Source organism: Euleptes europaea, chromosome 13 (assembly GCF_029931775.1).
Source record: "Euleptes europaea isolate rEulEur1 chromosome 13, rEulEur1.hap1, whole genome shotgun sequence".
NCBI lineage: Eukaryota > Metazoa > Chordata > Lepidosauria > Squamata > Sphaerodactylidae > Euleptes > Euleptes europaea.
The window spans coordinates 49,008,130-49,031,010 of NC_079324.1; positions in this window are offsets into that span (position 1 = coordinate 49,008,130).

Genomic DNA, 22,881 nt, shown 5'->3' on the forward strand with positions numbered 1-22,881 from the left:
TGAGCAATATACAAGTGTATGGGGGCAGGGAAGGGATTGTATCAAATGACCCTGGTATGAGAAAACTGAGTATTATTTTTTAAAATGACTCACTTTTCATCCCTGAAATGTTTGAAAGATCTGTGTTAGCAGACTCCTCTCAGGAGATAACCATTCAAGTAGCCAAATTTTGCCTCCGGTCTAGCGGGATTCGTGAACGGCTAAATGAAAACCCTTCCCCATAGAAGATCTTTCCTCCTCTTCTTCAAATCATCCTTCCCAGAATCATCAACTTTTATTATTTTATTTTATTATTTTAAACCTAACTTTGATTTTTATTCAGAGCTGATACTCTAACAAAATAAAACTTGATTGACTGAAAGATTTGATCCAGCACTGATCAGGACTAGAGTGGCCTACCTTATAAGGCTGTTAGGAAGAATAGCAGCACAGGAAAGACTGTGAATTATACCTGCAATTTATTCATACCTTCTGCACAGCGCTAAACAGCAGGAGAGTGGAGTAGTGATGCAAAGAAAGTGGATCATGTTTCACAAGCTAACCACCTACAATGGTCTAAAGCTAATCTTCTGTGTACCTATCCCAAAATTGCTCCGTCTGGTGATGAGAATTACACACTGGGGTGTTACTGTCTCTAATGGATAATTCCCAGCGATGACCTCAGCATACTATAAATACATGTATGCCACGTATGTGGTCATGGTAACCACCAAAGGAAAACGCTGATGTTTATGAGTCTGTGTTATAAATTCCCAGCCATTATATAATGTGACTTTATAACAACACGGCTGGGGTTCGTGAAGCTTTTTCCCCACACACACCAATCACCACATGTTTCTATAGTAACCAATGCATTTTGCAACAGGGATGGGGGAGAGATGGAGGCTAAAATGAAAGAGCAATAAAAGATGGGGAGAATCTGATGGAAGATTTTTTCCCATTATATTGTGTGTGTGTGTGTGTGTTTCCCAATCCTGCCCTTTCTCCAAGGAGCTCTGGGTGGTGTAAACGATTCTTCTCTCCCTGTTTGAACCTCACAACAACCCTGTGAAGGTAGGCCAAAACAGAGTCAGTGATCCAAGGTCAACCAGTGAGCTTCATGACTGAGTAGGAATTTGAACCCAGTTTGCCCAGTCCTACTCTGACCACTGCCCTGACCTGGATGGCCCAGGCTAGCCTGATCTCGTCAGATCTCAGAAGCTAAGCAGGGTCAGCCCTGGTTAGTATTTGGATGGGAGACCACCAAGGAAGTCCAGGATTGCAATACAGAGGAAGGCACTGGCAAACCACCTGTGTTAGTCTCTTGCCTTGAAAACCCCAGCGGTTGCCATAAGTCGGCTGCGACTTGACGGCACTTTACACACACACACTGACCACTAGTTAAATTGTGGAACTCCCTGCCCCCAGGATGTGGTGATGGCTACCAATTTGGAAGGCTTTAAAAGGGAAGTGGACATGTTCATGGACGAGAGGGCTATCCATGGCTACTATTCTAAATAGATACTAGTCATGACACATACCTATTCTCTCCAGGATCAGGGGAGCATGCCTATTATATTAGGTGCTTTGGAACACAGGCAAGATAATGCTGCTGCAGTTGTCTTGTTTGTGGGCTTCCTAGAGGCACCTGGTTGGCCACTGTGTGAACAGACTGCTGGACATGATGGACCTTGGTCTGGTCCAGCATGGCCTTTCTTATGTTCTTATGTTCACTATACATGCTGTCTTTCAAGCTTAGCCCAGTGCTTTAGCTAAGGCCACAGGTGCTGCCATGGAATGTGAATGGCAGTCACAAATGCAGCTGTCCAAGCTGATGAAATAAAGTTGTGCCTGGATGGCTTCACCCTGACCTGGATGGCCCAGGCTAGCCTGATCTCGTCAGATCTCAGAAGCTAAACAGGGTCGGCCCTGGTCAGTATTTGGATGGGAGACCACCAAGGAATACCAGGGCTGCTATGCAGAGGAAGGCATGGACAAACCACTCCTGTAAATCTTTTGCCTTGAAAACCCTACTGGGTTGCCATAGGTTGTGAATGTATGAATGGCACTTTACACACACATTATTTTAACAGTTGTTGATCCAAGACACCATAAAAGGTATCTGCCTTTCTATATATGTATTAGATAGAGGCCCTGACCTGGATAGCCAGGGCCTGATCTTGTCAGATATCAGAAGCTGAGCACCATCGGTCCTGGTTAGTAATTGGATGGGAGACCACCAAGGAATACCAGGGTTGCTATGCAGAGGAAGGCACTGGCAAACCACCTCTGAATGTCTCTTGCCTTGAAAACCCCAAGGGGTCGCCATAGGTCGGCTGCGAATTGATGGCACTTTACTTACACACACACACACACACACACACACACACACACACACTTGATGGCTTCACCCAACCTTGCTGCAACTGCACTTCAGAAACGCTTCTTTAGACAGTGCACTCCATTCAAGACATGATGAGGTCTGCTTATGTATAAAGCAGCATGTAAGGATGGAGGTGCATGCCTTACTTGAACTATAATGGGGGCACAGGACTGATGGGTGCTGAACCCCCATGCTCTATCACCCCACAGTCAGGGACTTCAAGGACTTTTCTATTTTCCCGGTTCCAAGAAGCAACCCAAGATCAGAGGAAAGTGGCTGAAGTGGCAGAGGGAGCAGGAAGAAAGCATGCGGCTTTTCATGCTTCAAAGTAAGGGCCAAACTACGTGTGACACTTTAAATGAGTTCACCACGAGGACTTGCAGCCATACTGCAGCTGAGAGTCCCCAGTGGCAGCTCCTGTGAAAAAGCATATTGGGGGTCCAGTTCCAATCCGGACCCTGGCAAGGGTTCAGCCCCTGGACCATTTTAGCTCCCCTAGCACAGCTGCAAGGTCATTTCAGTTCCTGAAAACATGTGGACTACAGAGATATATGAAACGCTTTTAAGACCATGTGAGACCATGGGTCCATCTAGCTCACTATTATTTATGTAGTTGTTGAGGGGATTTATATGCTGCCTCTACAGGGATCCACTCAAGGACTACCTGTTCTGTCTGACTGAAGATGGTTCTCTGGGGTCTCTACTCTAAGGGGAGGAGCCGTGGCTCAGTGGCAGAGCATCCGCTTGGCATGCAGAAGGTCCCAGGTTCAATCCCCGGCATCTCCAGTCAAAGGGACTAGGCAAGTAGGCAATGAAAGACCTGTACCTGAGACCCTGGAGAGCCACTGCCGGTCTGTGTAGACAACACTGACTTTGATGGACCAAGGGTCTGATTCAGTGTAAGGCAGCTTCATGTATTCGCGTGTGTGTGACCTCCTTCAGTCTGGCTTTCCTGCCCCCGCCTCCGCACAGACGACTAATAAGGCCTTCCAGATCAGGCTGGAATTTTGCCTAGGCAACAGGAGCCTTTGTTGTGCCTGGTGACTGAGTAGCCTCCATTGTTTCATGAATGGAAACAGGGACAAGTTTGTAATACCCCTCCCAGGTATTTGCTCTGCAAGCCTGCATGGAATTGTAAGGGGGGGGATTTGGAAATGCAACCCTCACCCTTCAGAATCTCCCATTCCAGGATTCAACAGGGTCTCAGGGACTTAAGCGGGCTCATTTCTCCTCTCCCCCTTTGCCCCAGTGAGTGTACCTCACCTCTTCTCAACATTGCATAATTTCTGCACAGTGGGTAGCCGTGTTAGTCTGTTTGCAGTAGTCAAAAAGGGCAAGAGTCCAGTAGCACCTTAAAGACTAACTAGTCTTTAAGGTGCTACTGGACTCTTGCCCTTTTTGATAATTTCTGCAGTTTGCTCCGCCCCCATTAGATAATTCAGGGAATTTCCTTTTGATTAATTTACAAAGTTTTTTTTTTTTTTTACCCTACACACCTTGGGAGTCCTCCAAATATGCTTCAAAAAATCTACTCTGTGGGTGACTTGTTATTTCTGCTTTTATTATCAAATAATAGAAAAGGGCCACTTTTCTATTAGGTATAATGGCAGGCTTTAAGCGTGGTAACTAGCTCACACAAGCCTCTATTGTAAAATTATCAATGTTTCCGGATGTGTATCACACCAACCGGTGACAAAATGGGCCTTGCAAGGTTGGCAGAGTTACTGAAGCTTAGCTCTGCCTCTTCCTGGATGCCAGGGTCCCTCCAGGACAGGAGTCCACCAGGCAATTTCCCATTATGTTCAATGTCCAGTCCATCCCTGATTAGCGATGAAACACATCTTCCATCCCTTGCTCAGAGCTGATGTTGAGAACCACCGTTCTCTCCTTCACGCCATGGAAAGCTGCTGCCCGTCAGAACAGACGGTGCTGAAGCCGATGGGCCAACAGCCTGGCACAGCACAGGGCAGCTTCATACGGTTGGTGCCTCTTATCCTACGTTTATGAGTGGGGCTGAAAGTTACTTTCCAGAAGCAGTCCTCCGGGGCATCACCATGAACATGACTTATTTGAACGGATGGGCTTTTAAAAATTCCATTCCACAGCTCTCCTTGGATCTGTTACGATCCGAAGAGGGACTGGAGCTGATGTTCTAAGGTGGCGTACTTCTCCTCCCCAGCCCCCAACTTCCAGGTCAATTACACCAGGCCATTTTGCAAAAAGCTTCCACTGAACCTGACTCTGACAGGTTCACCTGTATTCCCCATTCTTTTTGATTTCTCGTCTCCCACAGCACGCGGGAAGATACCCCGTGCGTTTCAGACAGTCTGATGTTTTTTTAATCAAAAGGAAATTAAAGGAGAGGCAACGACGTACATTCCTTCTGGGGGAAGCGGGAGCCTCATTCCCATTCTGTCTTAAAATAGCCTGAAAGAGCTACAATATTTTCATTACAATTCTGGGTCAACGCTGCCTTGGGATTGCGTGAGCCGAGCTGGGGAAGGTCATTCTCCTCCCAGCCTCACAGACATTCTTTTTCTCCATCACCTCTGCTGCTCCGGCACCTCTTCCTTTTAGCATTATATGATCAATACAACATGGGTCAGCTACCAAGGATGGACCAATAAGCCAGTTAAACTGGAGCATCTGGAAACGAATTCATAGAACGGGAAGGCTGCCGTGCCACTCAAAATCTAGTTGCTCCCGTTTAACCGGCTTATGGATCACAGGCTGTGAGGATCATAAAATAGAATCATAGAATCATCAAGCTGGAAGGGGCCATACAGGCCATCTTGTCCAACCCCCTGCTCAATGCAGGGTCAGCCTAGAGCATCCCTGACAAGTGTTCATCCAGCCTATGCTTAAAGACTGCCAGTGTGGGGGGAGCTCACCACCTCCCTAGGTAGCTGAGAGCACTGTCAAACAACTCTTACTGTAAAATTTTTTTCCTAATATCAAACTGGCTCACAACCTCCCTTTTTCTCCCCACAACAGACACCTTGAGAGGTAGGTGGGGCTGAGAGAGTTTAGAGAGGACTGTGACTAGCCCAAGGTCACCCAGCTGGCTTCATGTGTAGGAGTGGGGAAACCAACCCTGTTCTCCAGATTAGAGTCCACCACTCTTAACCACTAGACCACTCTGACTCTCACATCAAGACACCTTTTCTGAATTATATTACCGATGCACATGTGCACATCAGTAACACAAAGGTCATATGATTGTCAACTTCGAGGTAAGGCTTGGAGGTCTCCTGGAATTACAACTTATCCCCAGACAACAGAGATCGGTTCCCCTGGAGAAAATGGCTGCATTGGAGGGTGGACTCATTGCATTATATCCTACTTTGGTCCATCCCCTCCCCAAACCCTCAGCTCCTTCCCAAAAACTCTAGTACTTTCCCAACCCCCTCTCCAAAATCTCCAGGCATTTTCCATGCTAGAGTTCACTACCCTAAAGAGGGAAAACAGATGCATAGGAACTAAAAGGCTCATTGCCTGTTTATGCACAATGCTGTATACACATAAGGATCCCCGTGGCGCAGAGTGGTAAGCTGCAGTACTGCAGTCCAAGCTCTGCTCACGACCTGAGTTCGATCCCGACGGAAGTCGGTTTCAGGTAGCTGCCTCAAGGTTGACTCAGCCTTCCATCCTTCCGAGGTCGGTAAAACGAGTACCCAGCTTGCTGGGGGTAAAGAGAAGATGACTGGGGAAGGCACTGGAAAACCACCCCATAAATGAAGTCTGCCTAGTAAACATCAGGACGTGACGTCACCCCATGGGTCAGGAATGATCTGGTGCTTGCACAGGGGACTTTTACCCTTTTTACCTATACATATTTCAGAAATTTTAAAAAGACAATTCTCAGCACATTCATTCTGCTCTGGAAACAAGGTAATTTAGAACTCCAAAATCTAGGGAGAAATTCAGATGAGCAGAATTTCAGGAGCATCCCTAGAGCTACACATTTACAATGACTACGATACCCCCCTCCCACCGCTTTCCAATTATCTGGAAAGGATCCAGGAGGAAGTAATACGGCTTGCAAAATGCGATCAGCAGAAGAACTTGTAAGCAGAATTTGGGTTGTACAAGGCTCCGGAGGAAAGCTAATAGCGGCATCTTTATTGGAAGCGGAAATGTTTCTGCAGCCATTAGAACAAAAAACAGAGTCTTGGATACTTCATAGATACGGAGACCAATTTCAATCTCAGCTACCGTTCGAGACAATTTTTGAATTTCTCATCCCTGTTTTTTCAACCTGAAAATTCCCATTTCAATTTTGCTTCTCCCTCATGTGAACTGAATGCGTGATTATTGTCCTTGTATTTTCCGTTTCCTCAGAAAACTGAACTCCCCCCATAAACTGTACACATTTTCAACATCCGTGCCTTGATAAATCAGCATTCATCATTTAAATGATGTACACTGTAATATAAATACCCCATAAACCGTGCACCCAAATGGTACGACGTGAATACACGATGCAAACAAATCTACAAAACTAACAGAAAAGAATGGTGCCTACTGACTAATGAAAAAACAGGAATAAAAAAGCACGAGAACCATGGCTCATTCCTTTCCTTTCCACAAGTCTCAAGTTGCTTCCAGAATTCCACCAAATTTACTCTTGAATTAACCTGGTGCTGGTGAGGTTTGCCCAGCTGAAGCTCTGAATCTTGTTTAATTAACCTAGTTGTCATTCGTAAAGATTCCACAACCACTGCTTAAAAGGCTCGCAGGGTAATCGTTGTGAAATATTTAACACGGGCTTTTTGGGAAGAAGTTTAGTCCTGTTCCTCCTTTGAATTGGCTTTATCTCATCAAGCCACTGTTAATTTGTAAAAAGGACTGACCTTTACTGGGAAATTTCCTGGGAAGCTGCTGTCCTGGAGGGCCACTGACAGCCATGAACTGCGGGCAGTATTTAGGGTTGCAAGCTCAGGCTTGGGAAACACCTGGAGATTTTGGGGTGGAGCCTGAGGTGGGCGGGGTTTGGGGAGGGGAGGAACTTCAATGGGGTATAATGAGGAAGAAGAACAAGAGTTGGTTTTTATATGCCGACTTTCTCTACCACTTAAGGGAGAATCAAACCGGCTTACAATCACCTTCCCTTCCCCTCCCCACAACAGACACCCTGTGAGGTAGGTGAGGCTGAGAGAGCTGTGACTAGCCCAAGGTCACCCAGCTGGCTTCGTGTGTAGAAGTGGGGAAACAAATCCAGTTCACCAGATTAGCAGCCGCTGCTCATATGGAGGAATGGGGAATCAAACCCAGTTCTCCAGATCAGAGTCCACCGCTCCAGACCACTGCTCTTAACCATTTCACCACAGTGGCTCTGGCCATTTGCTCCAGGTGAACTGAGCTCTATTGCCTGGAGATCCGTTGTAATCCCAGGAGATCTCCACCTACCACCTTGAGGTTGGCAACCTTAGTAGTACTATAGGGACCACTCAGCTCTTTCCCAGTGCATAGAGGCAATGGTAATGGGTGTCAGCTCACTTGGGTGAGCTAACATCCAGCACCATCATCTTCAAGCTACAGGTCCAAGCCAAGTAGCCCTTGTGGGCTCATGTTGCTCCATGACTGTTTTAACATCCTAGTTCACTCCTGAAAAAAGCCTGGGAAGAGCTGCATGGTACTAGAACCCAAAGCATGGGTTAGCTACTGAATTAAAGCTCAGTGAGGGCTGAATTAAAGCAGCATTGGGTTGCCAACCTCCAGGTACAACCTGGAGATCTCCTGCTATTACAACTGATCTCCAGCCGATAGAGATCAGTTCACCTGGAGAAAATGGCCACTTTGGCAATTGGACTCTATGGCATTAGAACATAAGAAAAGCCATGCTGGATCAGACCAAGGCCCATCAAGTCCAGCAGTCTGTTCACACAGTGGCCAACCATGTGCCTCTAGGAAGCCCACAAACAAGACGACTGCAGCGGCACCATCCTGCCTGTGTACCACAGCACCTAATATAACAGGCATGCTCCTCTGATCATGAAAAGAATAGGTAGGCATCATGACTAGTATCCATTTTAACTAGTAGCCATGAATACCCCTCTCCTCCATGAACATGTCCACTCCCCTCTTAAAGCCCCCCTCTCCAAACCCCGCCCTCCTCAGGCTCCGCCCCAAAAACGTTCCGCTGGTGGCGAAGAGGGTCCTGGCAACCCTACAGCAGCAATTGGTGTCATCCAGTGGCCAGTGTTTTGTTTGGCAGGTGTGTGGCTCAGTGGCTTTGCAAGTAGGAGGCTCCCAATTCAGTCACCGGCCACATATGAGTGGTACAGCATATACTTTACATGTGCTGTACTGTATATAGTTCTGGTCATCCCAACTAGCAAAGGTACCGGTACCCTGTAGCTCTTCCCAGGCCCTTTTCAGGAGTGAACTAGGATGTTAAAACAGTCATGGAGCAACAAACTAAATGATCTAAGTGCTGGAGTACCTTTCATACGAGAAAAGGGTAAAGAATTTTGGGCTCTCAGTTAACCGAAACGATGAGGAAGGAGGGATGTGACAGAAGTTTATAAAATGATGTAAGGTGTGGTGACAATAGACAGAGAGAACTTCTTCTCCCTCTCCCATAATACAAGAATTTGAGGGCACCCAGTGAAGTTGATGGGCAGCAGATTCAGCACAGATGGAAGAAAATACTACAACCCACAATTAACATGTGGAACTCACTGCCACAAGTTGCAGTGATAGCTTTGATGGCTTTAAAAGGAAATCGAACACATTCATGGTGGTGAGGTCCATCAGTTAGCTACCAGCCAAAATGGCTAAATGGAACCTCTATGTTCAGAGGCAGTGTACATCTGAATACCTATTGCTAGGGAGACAACAACAGGGGGAGGCTATTTCCTCTGTGCCTATGCCATCGCTCTTCCATATCACCTGGCTGGCCATTGTAGGAAACAAGATGTGGCACTGGATGGACCTCTGGTCTGACGTAGCTGGACTCTTCTGATGTCCATGCAGAACATTCAGTTCTTGGCACCCCCTGTTAATGAATCTTGAGGAACAGGTGTTGGGAAGAACCTGCTCAGCCTGGAACCTTGGAGAGCCATTATCACTTGGAGAAAGGAATGACTGGTCAATGGTCAGATTTGGCATCAGATAGCTTCGTAATGTTCCCTGTCGAGACATGTTTGCGCCGGTCCCTTCCAATCCACATGGCTAACAAGTGCCCGTTCAAGCTCTGTGGCTTGATTTGGCATCAGATAGCTTCGTAATGTTCCCTGTCGAGACATGTTTGCGCCGGTCCCTTCCAATCCACATGGCTAACAAGTGCTCGTTCAAGCTCTGTGGCTGTTTTTTCCTGTGCCCACCACAGGAGAAAAGGACCTCGACCAATATATAGCAGCCACTCATGTATATTCATGAGGATTTGTTTGCACAGCTAAGCAAGGCCATTTTTAGGACACCAGATTATTAGGGAGGATGAAAAACTGCTTAAATGAAACCAGCAACAGGCAAAACAAGCAGAGGGCAAAAATGGCATTTTTCACATGCTTCATTCCAGCCGCTGAAGTGGAATCCACGGATGCAACCGCCCGTCCAGTGTTTTACAACCACTGTGGTTTTGTTTAACTGTTAAAGGTCTGTGCGATCAACTTATTTGTGCCACCTGTGTGCTACCCACCTGGCTTTCCTGAATCCCAGCATTTGGAGAGGCTTTTCTCTCCCTCTGTTGTTCACCCCACCGCCCCCACCTGGTCTTTGTAGGACCTGCCTAGTGCACTGAGAGGACAGGGGCTCTCAGCTTTCCTTCTCTTTGTTGGCTTCCTAAGGCATCACTTCATGGCTGCATATCTCTGGCTACCTTCGCTTGGTAATCATGGGGCAGTTTACTGCACTTGTGCACCACTGGAGGAGTAGCCACTTACCAACAGATTGTCCCTTCCCTTCTCCTGGTGCTCCTTTTAAAATAGCATGTCTGAAACAGCAGAGGTCTACACGGTACAAAGAACCACTACCAGCAGTAAAAGTTATTAATTGTTTATTAAGAAGGAAAGGCCCACACACCTACTCTCAGCACAGTGACAGACTGAGCATGGAATCCAAAAGAAAAGGGGTAAACATGCAATTTCCTCTGCCCCTCCTTTTTATCCCCTAGCAGATGTTAACCTAAGGCAGGCTCTTTAGCTTAAAAGTTACAGTTGATCTAAACGGTTCCAATTACCTTGGATCCTCTGTCAGGCCTGCAGTCCTGCACATGGCAATGACCATCTTCAGAAGTCCTCAAGTGACAGTTCTGCCTGCCTTGAAGGAATCAACATCAAGGAGCCCCTCCTCCTCATGCCAAGGAGTTCTCTTACCCTTCTTTGTGTTTTTTAAGTTCTGCATGTGTTTTACCCCCTCTAGTGGTGGATTCAATATAGCAGAAGATTATTTCCTTGCTAATTTATGCAGCAGCCTTTTCATCTTGATCAAAATGGGTGTGGTATCAAATCAACCACTAGAGGGAGAAAACACGCGTGGAACTTTTTAAAAAACCCAAGAAACAGGAACTTTGAGACAAGGAAAGAGAGAATGCGGAAAAACCTGGGTGTCATCAGCATGTTGATGATCCCCCCCCCAACTTTAAAGCAATGTTTGGTCTCATTAAGTGGTCTCAAATAAGTGTTAGACAACATGGGTGATAGCACTGAACCTTGCAGAATGCCTCAAGTCGACTTCATGGTTCTGACTCCGCATCACCTACCAGAACATTTTTAATTTAGTCTGATAGATGGGATTCAAACCATTTCTGTATGGTCCCATCCAGTCCATCATGACTCTCCAGGCATTTCAACAGGAGAGCACAACCTACCATATCAAAGATACCTGAAAAACTGAATAAGAGCAGGGAAGCATTCCCCTTGTCGGTTTGTGAACCGAGATCATCCACCTGAGCTACCAAAGCTGTCCCTGTCCCATAGCTAGATCTGAAGACTGACCAAAAGACCCTGGTTCAAATCTTGCCTCTGCAAGAGCTGCCTTATGGGGCCATAGCTGGCTGCCTCTGCTTCAGCTATGGAGATAATAACACACTGACCTACTTTAGAAGCTTGGTGTACGGACTGCAAACAAAAGAATGTGTGCGAAGCACTTCTGAGTGTATTATAAATGCTGAGCGGCATCACTATGAAAAGTATTGTGTCTTGCTGAATGTTTCGGCAGTGTGCTCTATGGCAGCTTTACCGCTGTTTTGCAGTACTGTAAAATTGATGTTGCTTTCAGGAGTAGTAAGGTGCTGCCTTTCATATAAAGGCTGTAAAAAGAGCCAGAGAAAAGAGGGAATAAGACAAACATTTTGTCCTGGAGTTTACAGATACACGCTGAAATACACCCCCAATAAGCAGAAACTTGATGTAATTTGCTATGAGAATGAATACTGCAGATGGTGGAGACTTAAGTGAGAAAGGTAAAGCCACCTTCACAGCTGCAGTAAGATTTGGACCAGCAGTTTCAAAACCCACCCTTTGAACTACTCCACTGCAGTCAGTAGGATTGCCAAACTCCAGGAAGTAGCTGGAGACCTTCTGCTATTACAACGGATCTCCAGCTGATAGCAATCAGTTCGCTGGAGGAAATGGTCGCTTTGGCAAATGGACTCTATGGCACTGAAGTCCCTCCCCTCCCCAAACCCTGCCCTGCTCGGGCTCTGCCCTAAAAACCTCCTGCCAGTGGCGAAGAGGGACCTGCCAACCCTAGCAGTCAGTGTTGCCAATTCCAGCTTGGGAAATTCCTGTAGATTTAGGGGTGATGCCTGAGAAGGGCAGAGTATGGGGAGGTAGGGTTGCCAGGTCCCCTCTCCTTACTGGTGGGAGCTCCATTTGGCTGGTGCTGATGGGGACGGTCTGGTTTAACCCAGAAGTGCCAGCATCGCATGGGACATTCGAGCTCATTCCTCCAAAAACACTATGGAAACCACAGAGTTTGCAGGGGGGCGGCTGCTAGAGCATTGCCAGAATAAATCGGAAAATCACCCCGCCCGCCTCAGCTGACCTACTTCCGCCCGCTGGCCAGCTGAAGGGCAGCGGCAGCCCAGTGAGTTGGTGGGCAATTGCCCTCCACCACCAGGCAGTTGGGAACCCTATGGGGAGGGGAGGAAACTAAGTGGGGATGTGATGCCATAGAGTCCACCCCTACAAAGCTTCCATTTCCTCCTGGGGAACTGATCTCTATAACCTGGAGATCAGTTGTAATTCTAGCAGAACTCCAGGAGCCACCTGGAGGTTGGCAACCCTATTTACAGTAGCCTTCCTGCTCTCCAGTGAACTAAATGTAATTACTGAGCAATAAAATTAGTGTATTAGGATCTGGATTTTTAAATATTATCTAATGTGTGTATTTTTCTGTTATGTAGATTATGTCTTATATGCAAGGTCTCTGCTTTTCCTCCTGCAAGACGCAAATAAAGCAATTTTAAATGAAAGAAATGAATAAACGCCTGCATTTTCCTGTGAGTTCCAGCTTCATACGTTAGCCAAGAGCACCTTTGTTAGAGGGGTGGCACTCCCTCTGCTGGATCCCAGATTCCAAAGCACAAGACGACGTGTGTGTTTTAGGGCACCTCTTCAAAGATGCTGTTGTACAAACAAAACATGGTGTGGGATTTATCGCAGTTTTTTTTCCCAATAGATCCATGTGTGTTTGAAATGATAGCTCCTAAAGAATTATCCTCATGTTCCAACTGAAGTGAAAGGACCGACCCTTCCAATATGAACCTTCCCACATACTTTAGGCAAAGGTGGAGCTCTGCCACATGTCCCGTCTCCATCTGAGTTGCATTAGCTGGACTCACATGATAGGGCCTTTTTAAGCAGATATCCAAGTCCTGTAAGTCTGTTCCTGGGGAGGCTGAATTAGGCTGGCACCCTCAACTCTAAGCAGCAGATCCAAGTGTTCTTGTCTTGCCATGCCTTTAGTAGGGTGGCCAATCTCCAGGTACTATCCGGTGATCTCCTGCTATTACAACTGACCTCCAGCTGATCGGGATCCGTTCACCTGGAGAAAATGGCCATTTTGGCAATTGGACTTTATGGCATTGAAGTCCCTCCCCAAACCTCGCCCTCCTCAGGCTCCATCCCAAAAATCTCCCGTCGGTGGTGAAGGGGGACCTGGCAACCCTAGCATTTAGCCTAGTTGGCAAGGGCAGGACTTCCACGAGCCACCAAAGACTCCCCTGTGTCCCTCCCCATTCCACATACAGCTTGCTTGACAGAACAGGTATGAGGCTACTACCCTCCTCGTGACACCTTGCCTGGTTCCCCAGGGCCCGCAGGATGACCTGTCCTTGTAATTTACATACCTAGCCCATAGGGTTGCCAGGTCCCTCTTCGCAACCGGCAGGAGGTTTTTGGGGCAGGGTATGAAGAGGGCGGGGTTTGGGGAGGGGAGGGACTTCAATGCCATAGAGTCCAATTGCCAAAGCGGCCATTTTCTCCAGGCGAATTGATCTCTATCAGCTGGAGATCAGTTGTAACAGTAGGAGATCTCCAGCTAGTACCTGGAGGTTGGCAACCCTAATAGCCTATATGAAGCTAATGCTCGTGAGTATTATTGTAATCTTTACAAAATTATATGTAAAATGTTTTTTGCTTTAGAACTATAATATCACTTAGCAAGCATTGTCTTTACTTTTAGTCAACAGTCTTCATACAAGAAGCTTAGGCTCTTGTTACAACCATGTTGCATAAAGCTTACGCTTTGAAAAGAAATTGTGAAATTAATACAATTCAAAGCAACATAAGAAGAGGACAATGGACTGGACACAGGTAGCTGAAGAAGGAAGAAACAAGATCTTTTACCAGGGACTTGTCCCACCCTTTTGTGACCTGGTTCATGCTTACCACATTTTTTTGTTATATGTTGTATAACAGATTTGTAACAAGATGCTCATTTATTTGTCCTATTGACCTATTGTAAGAAGTATTACATTGGCCATACTCCTATATTTAATTGTAAAACTACTTGTATGAGTTCAGTACAAATGAAATAGTTTATTGTCAGAGTTTTATTTGCAGTATTATAATTTAATATATTTTGCACCAATATATCTAATCTGCAATATTATTAATACAAAATGATATCATTTCTTATTTTGAGCCATAGTAGTTGCAATTTCTAAATAAGTTTTTCCCTTAAGCAACTCTCTTTATATTTTTGCATGAAGGCAATAAAACAGCATGGGAAAGGAGAGTTCTCTGTGTTGTGGCACTGATCCATATTAAAAAGTTAAAGATAGTTCCCTGCGCAAGTACCGGGTCATTACTGACCCATGGGTGGCGTCACATCATGACGTTTACTAATAAGACTGTGTTTATAGAGTGGTTTGCCATTTTACCATCCTCAGAAGGATTGAAGGCTGAGTCAACCTTGAGCCGGCTTCCTGAAACCGACTTCCATCAGGATCAAACTCCGATCGTGAGCAGAGCTTGGACTACAGTACTGCAGCTTACCATTCTGTGCCATGGGGCTCCTCTGATGCATATTGCTTATCGCTTTTTGAGGTTAATAGCGCAATCCTTCTAATCCCATTGATTTCTATGGACTTAGAAGGGTATACCGGTAACTCTGCCAAGGATGGCACTATAAGTTATACATCGGGGCTCCAATCACAGATCTCCATTGCAAAATTTAGTTTGGCTCTTCAATACCTCTGTACACATTCCTGGGATTTTGGGCCCAATCAGGTTTCTCAAACATTTGAAAACTTGTGTTTTCAAGATCCAGGTCTACTCATTGGTTAGCATCCCCATACAGGTTGAGTATCCCTTATCTGAAATGCTTGGGACCAGAAGTGTTCCGTATTTTGGAATATTTGCATATACATAATGAGATATCTTGGGGATGGGACCCAAGTCTAAACATGAAATTCATTTACGTTTCATACACACCTAGGGTTGCCAACCTCCAGGTGGAGATCTCCTACTATTACAACTGATCTCCAGCTGATAGAGATCGGTTCACCTGGACAAAATGGTTACTTTGGCAATGGGACTCTATGGCATTGAAGTCCCTCCCCTCCCCAAACCCCGCCCTCCTTAGGCTCTGTCTCAAAACCTCCCGCCGGTGGTGAAGAGGGACCTGGCAACCCTATAAGCACCTTATACACATAGCCTCAAGGTAATTTTATACAATATTTTAAATAATTTTGTGCATGTGGGGCATCATGCGGAACCTGCTGTTGGTGCAACCCGCCTGCATGCATGCCATTTTATTACCCTTTATGGCACTCAAAAAGTTTTGGATTTTGGTGTATTTTGGCTATAGGAATTCCAGATAAGGGATACTCAACCAGTATTATGTATTTCTTATCTTGGTGTTTCCTGCAATAACTATTGTTTGGCAGTGCCCTAAGACCAGAAACATATGGTGGTATGTAATTATCATGGTACTCAGCAAAGAACAAGGATACATGAAGTCTCCTTGACATTTGGTCTCATTCCTTCCCAAGGGAAGTGCCGATACAGGAACAAAGAAAGCAGAGGAAGCCTAAAAAATGCACTGGAAAGTGGAAATTATTATCATTCTCTTACATTTTTTTAATTCCACCTTTCCTTCAAGGAACTCATGTTTTTGTCATCCTCCATTTCATCGTCATAGCACCCATGTGGTGAAGCAGATGAGCCTAAGGGGTGGGGGAGGGAGTGACCTTTGGTTACCCAGCAAGCTTCATGGCTGAATTGAGATTTGGACCCAAGCCTTCCTAGTCCTAACTCAGTGTTTTCAAGTCTTTCCTTCTGGCCAACTGAACCATGTTTACCCAGAAACAGCTGCAGCAATTCTACATGCCATCCTTGCTTCTTCCGTCACCACGCCCTGCAGTATGTATTTTTGGATGTTGGCATGCATGCTTTACTCTGCCAGCTGTTGCTTTGACATTCCTGTGGACTGCAGCATTTCCAAAAGGAAAACATTAGAGGTTTTACCAAACAGCTACAAGGATTCTGGAGCTTGCAGGCATCCAGGTTGTGCTAGGTTCAGATGAACTCACGGGGAGGGAAACACCCTTGACACTGGCTCAAGGCTCTGGTCTGTCTTTATTAGTATTTCCCATTTGCAGAGTTATGTCTCTGCCCTGGAAACAGGTTCACGGCTGTATCCCCATTGAACCATTCAACACATGCCCTCAGCCTATGGTTACCTGCTCTGTACTCCCCTAAGTGGTCAAAAGATTCAAGGACAACACCATTGAATTTATGATGGGGTTTTTTTGGGTGGTGGGGTGAGAGGCCATTAGACACTTAATGGTGCAAAGTAATATTTTCTTTATCTACCAATAGCAGAGCATAAGTGAAGCCAAAAAGGAACCCCTATTACAGGATGAGATCTTTTAGACAGGAACTTGACTTGCAACCTCTGTTGCAAATAGCAAAACTAAAAATGCTCCGTTTCCTCCACCACCCTGTCTCTATGGCTTCCCAAACTGCAATCTCCTGTTCCTCTCTCCACATCTGCCTCCTTCCCCGAACTGAAGGGATGTCCATTTCCCCAAGTTGTAGTAAGCGTCCCACTCAAACACAGAGACTGCATTCAGATGTCACATGTAGCCACAATTAATGTGCATAAACCTAACCACAAGCTGGGTTTGTACATATTTTTCCTTTAACTGTGATTACATGTGACCTCTGAAGGCAGCCACATTGAGAAGATCAGGAGATCTTCTTAATTATCTCCCACTGATGAAAGCAGAGTGACCAGTTGACTTTGAGGATCAAAGTCAATGAGCTGGAGGTTAGGGATCTGCCAGTATTTATTTTTTACCAGTAATTCTTAACCTTTAATCCTCTACTGCCCACCAAGTATGCAACATTCTCATCAGATGCCCCCCAAGCCACAAGTAAAAAGGCATAAAATCAGTGATCCAGACAAGGCAAATCAGACCAGACAAACTCGGCAGGATAGATACAAATCCCTGAGGGGGAAAAAAGACCTCAAGAGGGATAGGAGATTCTGAGAAGTGAAAGACCAAAGGCACACTCGCAAACTATTCCAACAAGACGGAAAAGTGGGAGACAACTAAAGAAGCCAGCATGGCGGTATGCAAAGCAAAAGAACAGTCTGATGAGCTGGGAAATGTATAGGAGATGGGAAGAGGGATATATAATCAAGGATGAATACAAGGGAAGAGCTCAGACCTGTAAGGATGGTCAGAAATGCTAAAACCCAGAATGAGCTGGGGCTTGTGAGGATTTTTTGGCTATGGTCTTTTATGCACGGGAGTTTTACCTGGGGTTTGAGGCTCTCTTGACCCACACTTTTCTGTTCCAAATCCTAAAAATGCTATGCATGTTATTGTTTGCCCTGGAGAAAGTTCTGGGATTTCCGGAGTACTGTAGAATCGCCAGCAGAAAACCAGAAGTGTCTGAGTCCCCACCCCTTGAAAACACTGCTTTGTAATTGGCTGTAGTGCTTACTGTGGTCTTGAATTTTGTGCCTTCCAGACACACTGCTTATGACCACTGTGTGTGGGAAGAAGCAGCTTCAGCTTTCCCCATCCTTGTGCTTTTATTGTATCCTAAGAAGATAAGAACATAAGAAAAGCCATGCTGGATCAAACCAAGGCCCATCAAGTCCAGCAGTCTGTTCCCACAGTGGCCAACCAGGAGCCTTGAGGAAGCCCACAAACAAGACGCCTGCAGCAGCATTATCCTGCCTGTGTTCCACAGCACCTAATAGGCATGCTCCTCTGATCCTGGAGAGAATAGGTACGCATCATGACCAGTATCCATTTGGACTAGTAGCCATGGATAGTCCTATCCTCAATGAACATGTCCACTCCCCTCTTAAAGCCTTCCAAGTTGGCAGCCATTGCCACATCCTGGGGCAGGGAGTTCCACAATCCTCAAAATAGATGGAGCTGCTATCAGCTTCATTGTGAAAATTACGTGTAGTCATGTAAGGCAGGGTACAGGGGCAATTGGGTTGCCAACCTCCAGGTACTAGTTGGAGATTTGCTATTCCAACTGATCTCCAGCCAATAGAGATCAGTTCACCTGGAGAAAATGGCCACTTTGGGAATTGGACTCTATGGCATTAAAGTCCCTCCCCAAACCCTGCCCTCCTCAGGCTCCACCCCAAAAACCTGCCACTGGTGGCAAAGAGAGACCTGGCAACCCTAAGGGGCAAGTAACTGGTACCTCAGGAAAAGGCTATGTCCCAGGTGTAATGAGTGTTGATTTGAAAAGAGGCCATCCCAAGAAGCTGAAGATGGTGGCACTTCAGACAGATCGATGGAAGACAACTCTGTCAACAGCCACAAACAATAGTTCAATGGAACCTCCATATTCAGAGATACTTTACCTTCAAGTATCAAAATGACAGGGAATGGCCATTTCCAGTTTGTCTTGCTTGTGACCTTGCACACGGCATCTGGCGTGCCACTATTGGAAAGAAAAAAACACACTGGACTAGATGGACACTCATCTGATCCAGCGGTGCAGTTCTTAAGGCATGCCATTCTATTGCAGAATTTTTATCATCCCAGCTCTAGCAGAATCCCTGGGGAGAAACTCGTTCTCGTTTAAGGAAAGCTGTTTGTAATCAGTCGAATTGGGTTTTAATAGGGTTCGCGCCGTTAAGAGAAAAAAATCAAATCAGAATCTAATTGTCATGCACAAGGAGCCGAAACAAGGGCTGCGATAGTGCAGGCGTGTGCCGAAAGGGGTCAACAGCGAGAACTGTGCAGCCAGCTGCCATTAAGCCTCTCTCTATAATACATGAGGCTGAGGAGCCCTGGGGACTGCCGAGTGAATGGAGAAGAATCCTCCAAAATGCCCTTCAGAAAAAGACAGCCTGCCTGTCCCAGAAGGGGCTGTTCTGGAGAGCACACTCAGTAACTAATGGGTTGCTTTGGCACTGCAGGTGATGGATCTCTCTTGCACTCTGCTCTGAGTACTGCCTTCCCCTCGGCTGCACTCAGCGGCTTTCTTGCTATTCAACGATCCCTTGCGAAGGAGAGGAAACACAGTCTGCCTCCTGGATGAAAACCCAAAAGGCAATATGGCCAAGCACAACAGTTTGCCAGTCACATGAACACATGAAGCTGCCTTATACTGAATCAAACCCTTGGTCCATCAAAGTCAGTACTGTCTGCTCAGACCGGCAGCGGCTCTCCAGGGTCTCAGGCAGAGGTTTTTCTATTCACATCACCTACTTGCCTGATTCCTTTAACTGGAGATGCCGTGGATTGAACCTGGGACTTTCTGCATGCCAAGCAGAGGCTCTACCACTGAGCCACAGCCCCTCCCCAGTCCCCACGTAAAAGCTCACTGGCAAGGGGCCAGGCCTCTGTGGCAGAGTGTCAGGTAGGCATGACGGACGTCCCGGGTTCAATACCCGGCACTGCCAGTTTAAAGGATAAGAAGAAGACGAGTTGGGTTTTATACCCTGCTTTTTCTCAACCTTAAGGGGTCTCAAAGTGGCTTACAATCACAATCCCTTCCTCTCCCCACAACAGGCACCTTGTCAGGCAGGTGGGTAGGGTTGCCGACCTCTAGGTACTAGCTGGGGGTCTCCTGCTAGTACAACTGATCTCCAGCTGATAGAGACCAGTTCAACTGGAGAAAATGGCCGCTTTGGCAATTGGACTCCATGGCATTGAAGTCCCTCTCCTCCCCAAACCATGCCCTCTTCAGGCTCCATCCCAAAAACCTGCCGGTGGCAAAGAGGGACCTGGCAACCCTACAAGTGGGGCTGAGAGAGTTCTGAGAGAACGGTGACTGGCCCAAGGTCACTCAGCAGGCTTCATGTGGAGGAGTGGGGAATCGAACCCAGTTCTCCAGATTAGAGTCCACCGCTCTTAACCACTGTCTGTGGTAGGCAATGTGAAAGCCCTTTGCCTGAGATTCTGGAGACTCATGGCCAGTCAGAATAGACAATATTGACCTTGAAAGACCAGTAGTCTTTCAAGCAGCTTCTTGAGTTCATCTGGCTGGTTGATCTGAGGGCACGATTCTTGGTTTGAATATGAGAGGTAGGTCCTGGGTTCAAATCCCAGATGAGCCATGTCCAGGGAGGAAGAGCAGTTGTATCTGTAGTCTGAGGGCTGCAGCTCAGTTGTAGAATGCATGCATTGTATGCCAACAGGCACCTTGTCAGGCAGGTGGGTAGACTTGCCGACCTTCCATTCCAAACGGCGCAGAGAATCCACGCTGCCGTTTTTGAAAGGAAGAAAAACCTCCCACCACAAGATTTACTACTCATGGGGAGTCACATCCCAGTTTATTGTGGAATTCAGTTACAGTTTGAGCATAAATCATCGTCATTTCGCCTTTAAAGAACGGAACTTTAACCACAGAGGACCTTGAATTAAGCACACCTTAGTGCTCGTTCCTTTACTTTTTAGGGTGTTGCCTTTTATTTCCTCTTCGGAAAACGTGCGGCTGCACTGATTGTCAACTGTACTATACTATATTTGCATGCTGTATGTGATTGAATAATTTATGCATAAAAGCCAATATGTATGCTTGACTGTGGAATCTTATATAATAATTGTTAGTGGTCGCGTTGCTGTACATTTTTCCCTTTGGGGATAGTTTCATATGACCTCTAGGTACTAGCTGGAGGTCTCCTGCTAATACAACTGATCTCCAGCTGATAGAGATCAGTTCAACTGGAGAAAATGGCCACTTACATTACCTACCTGCCTAGTCCCTTTAACTAGAGATGCCAGGGATTGAACCTGGGACTTTCCGCATGCCAAACAGATGCTCAACCACTGAGCCACGGCCCCTCCCAAGTTGCAAGTTTGCTGTAGGAATTATATAATGTGTCGAGCTGCCCCTTGCTGATTCAAGGACCAGAGCACCAGGGCAGAGTTCTTTGAGATCACTATATAATATCTGGATGGCCTATCCATTTCAAGGCCCATTACATACTAGTGCTATCATACTTGCTAGATTTGATTCAAAAGCATCCTTCCATATCTGGCACATTTCAAAGAATTGTGCAGTGATGAAATATAGTATATGATCTCAAGCTCTGATGACAACACCTGGTGAAACAATATGTTGGCCATTTAATCACCTTTAGATGTCCAGGCAGAAATCTGAGTGGTATGTAACCGGACACATGCAGGTGGCATAAAATAACAAAGATACATCAAACCCTGACCTGCTATTTGTTCGGTCCTATGCAAAGAGTCATGTCCTTCTCTGTTTGAAAAGCAGACAGCCATCTTCTACAGAAGAACCACCACTGCATATAGGATGGCTCAAAGCCAGCATACGCAACTACTTGACACAGATGGATAGAGTTTGTTGTTTTGCCCAGGATGCACAATTTGTGCTGTAAATGGGTCATCTGAATTATTTGCCACAAGCCTTTCAAATGGGAACTTCTCCAGGTTTTAAAGCAAGATGTCCTCCAATGGTGCTGCCCCTTGTTCATGTGCACATCCCTTTCTGGAGGAGGGATGAGAAGAAGAAATGTTGTTTTTTTATATGTCGACTTTCTCTACCATTTAAGGAAGAATTAAACTGGCTTTCAATCACCCTCTCTTCCCCTCCCCGCAACAGATGACATCCTGTGAGGTAGGTGGAGCTGAGAGAGTTCTAAGAGCGCTGTGACTAGCCCAAGGTCACCCAACTGGCTTCATGTGTAGTAGTGGGGCAACCAACTCAGTTCACCAGATTAGCGTCCGCTGCTCATGTGGAGGAGTGGGGAATCAAACCCAGTTCTCCAGATCAGATTGTCCACCGCTCCAAACCACCACTCTTAACCACTACACCACGCTGGCTTGAAGGAGTATGAAAGAACCATCCTGCTCTGCTACCTTTCTGGGTGCCTCTCCCAGCAAAAAAGGCTGTAAGGGAGCAAGAGTCTGGGGCACACTATTTGACCACAGGCCCTCTGCCAGGGTGGGGCCTTGGCTGCAGCCCAATAATGAGGCCCCTTGATGTCTGTCTTGGTGAACTTTCTAAAGGCAGGTTGAGGAATGGCAAAGAAAATCTTGTTTATGCTCATGGTTATGAATGGTTCAGGAGAGCCATGCAGCCCAAGGGCGAATTGCCTCACATGCACAAATTACCCACAGTGAATTGCTACAGGAATGCCTATTTTATGCTCTTCAGGAAGAGATTGGTAAAGGAAGGACAGATCAGATGCTGCTACTGTTTGATGCTGGCGAGGGCTATATTTAAGCCAATCCAATAAATGGTTGGAAAGAACCATGCTATCTGCAGCCCAACACTTTCGAGCAAATAAAGTCTTCCTCCTCTACGCCGGTCCCAACCAGACCATCTGCCAAGTAGATGGCTTTCTCCCCAAGAAACGCTATATTACAAATCAGACTGAACTGCTTGGAAAGCACTCTGCTGCTTTAAAACACACACAGGGAGACAATTTTTTTCCTTACTCTCTTGACCTTTATGAAAAAAGTCAATTTGTTTTCAGTCTGTTTTCTTAGCAAAATAAAATAAAATGTCCTCAAGTCACTTTCACACAGCATTCACAAACAAAACCGTTCTGCAATTGATCTTTTCAAAAACCAACAATCCATGGGCCAGGGGGTGGCTATCTTTTCCTTT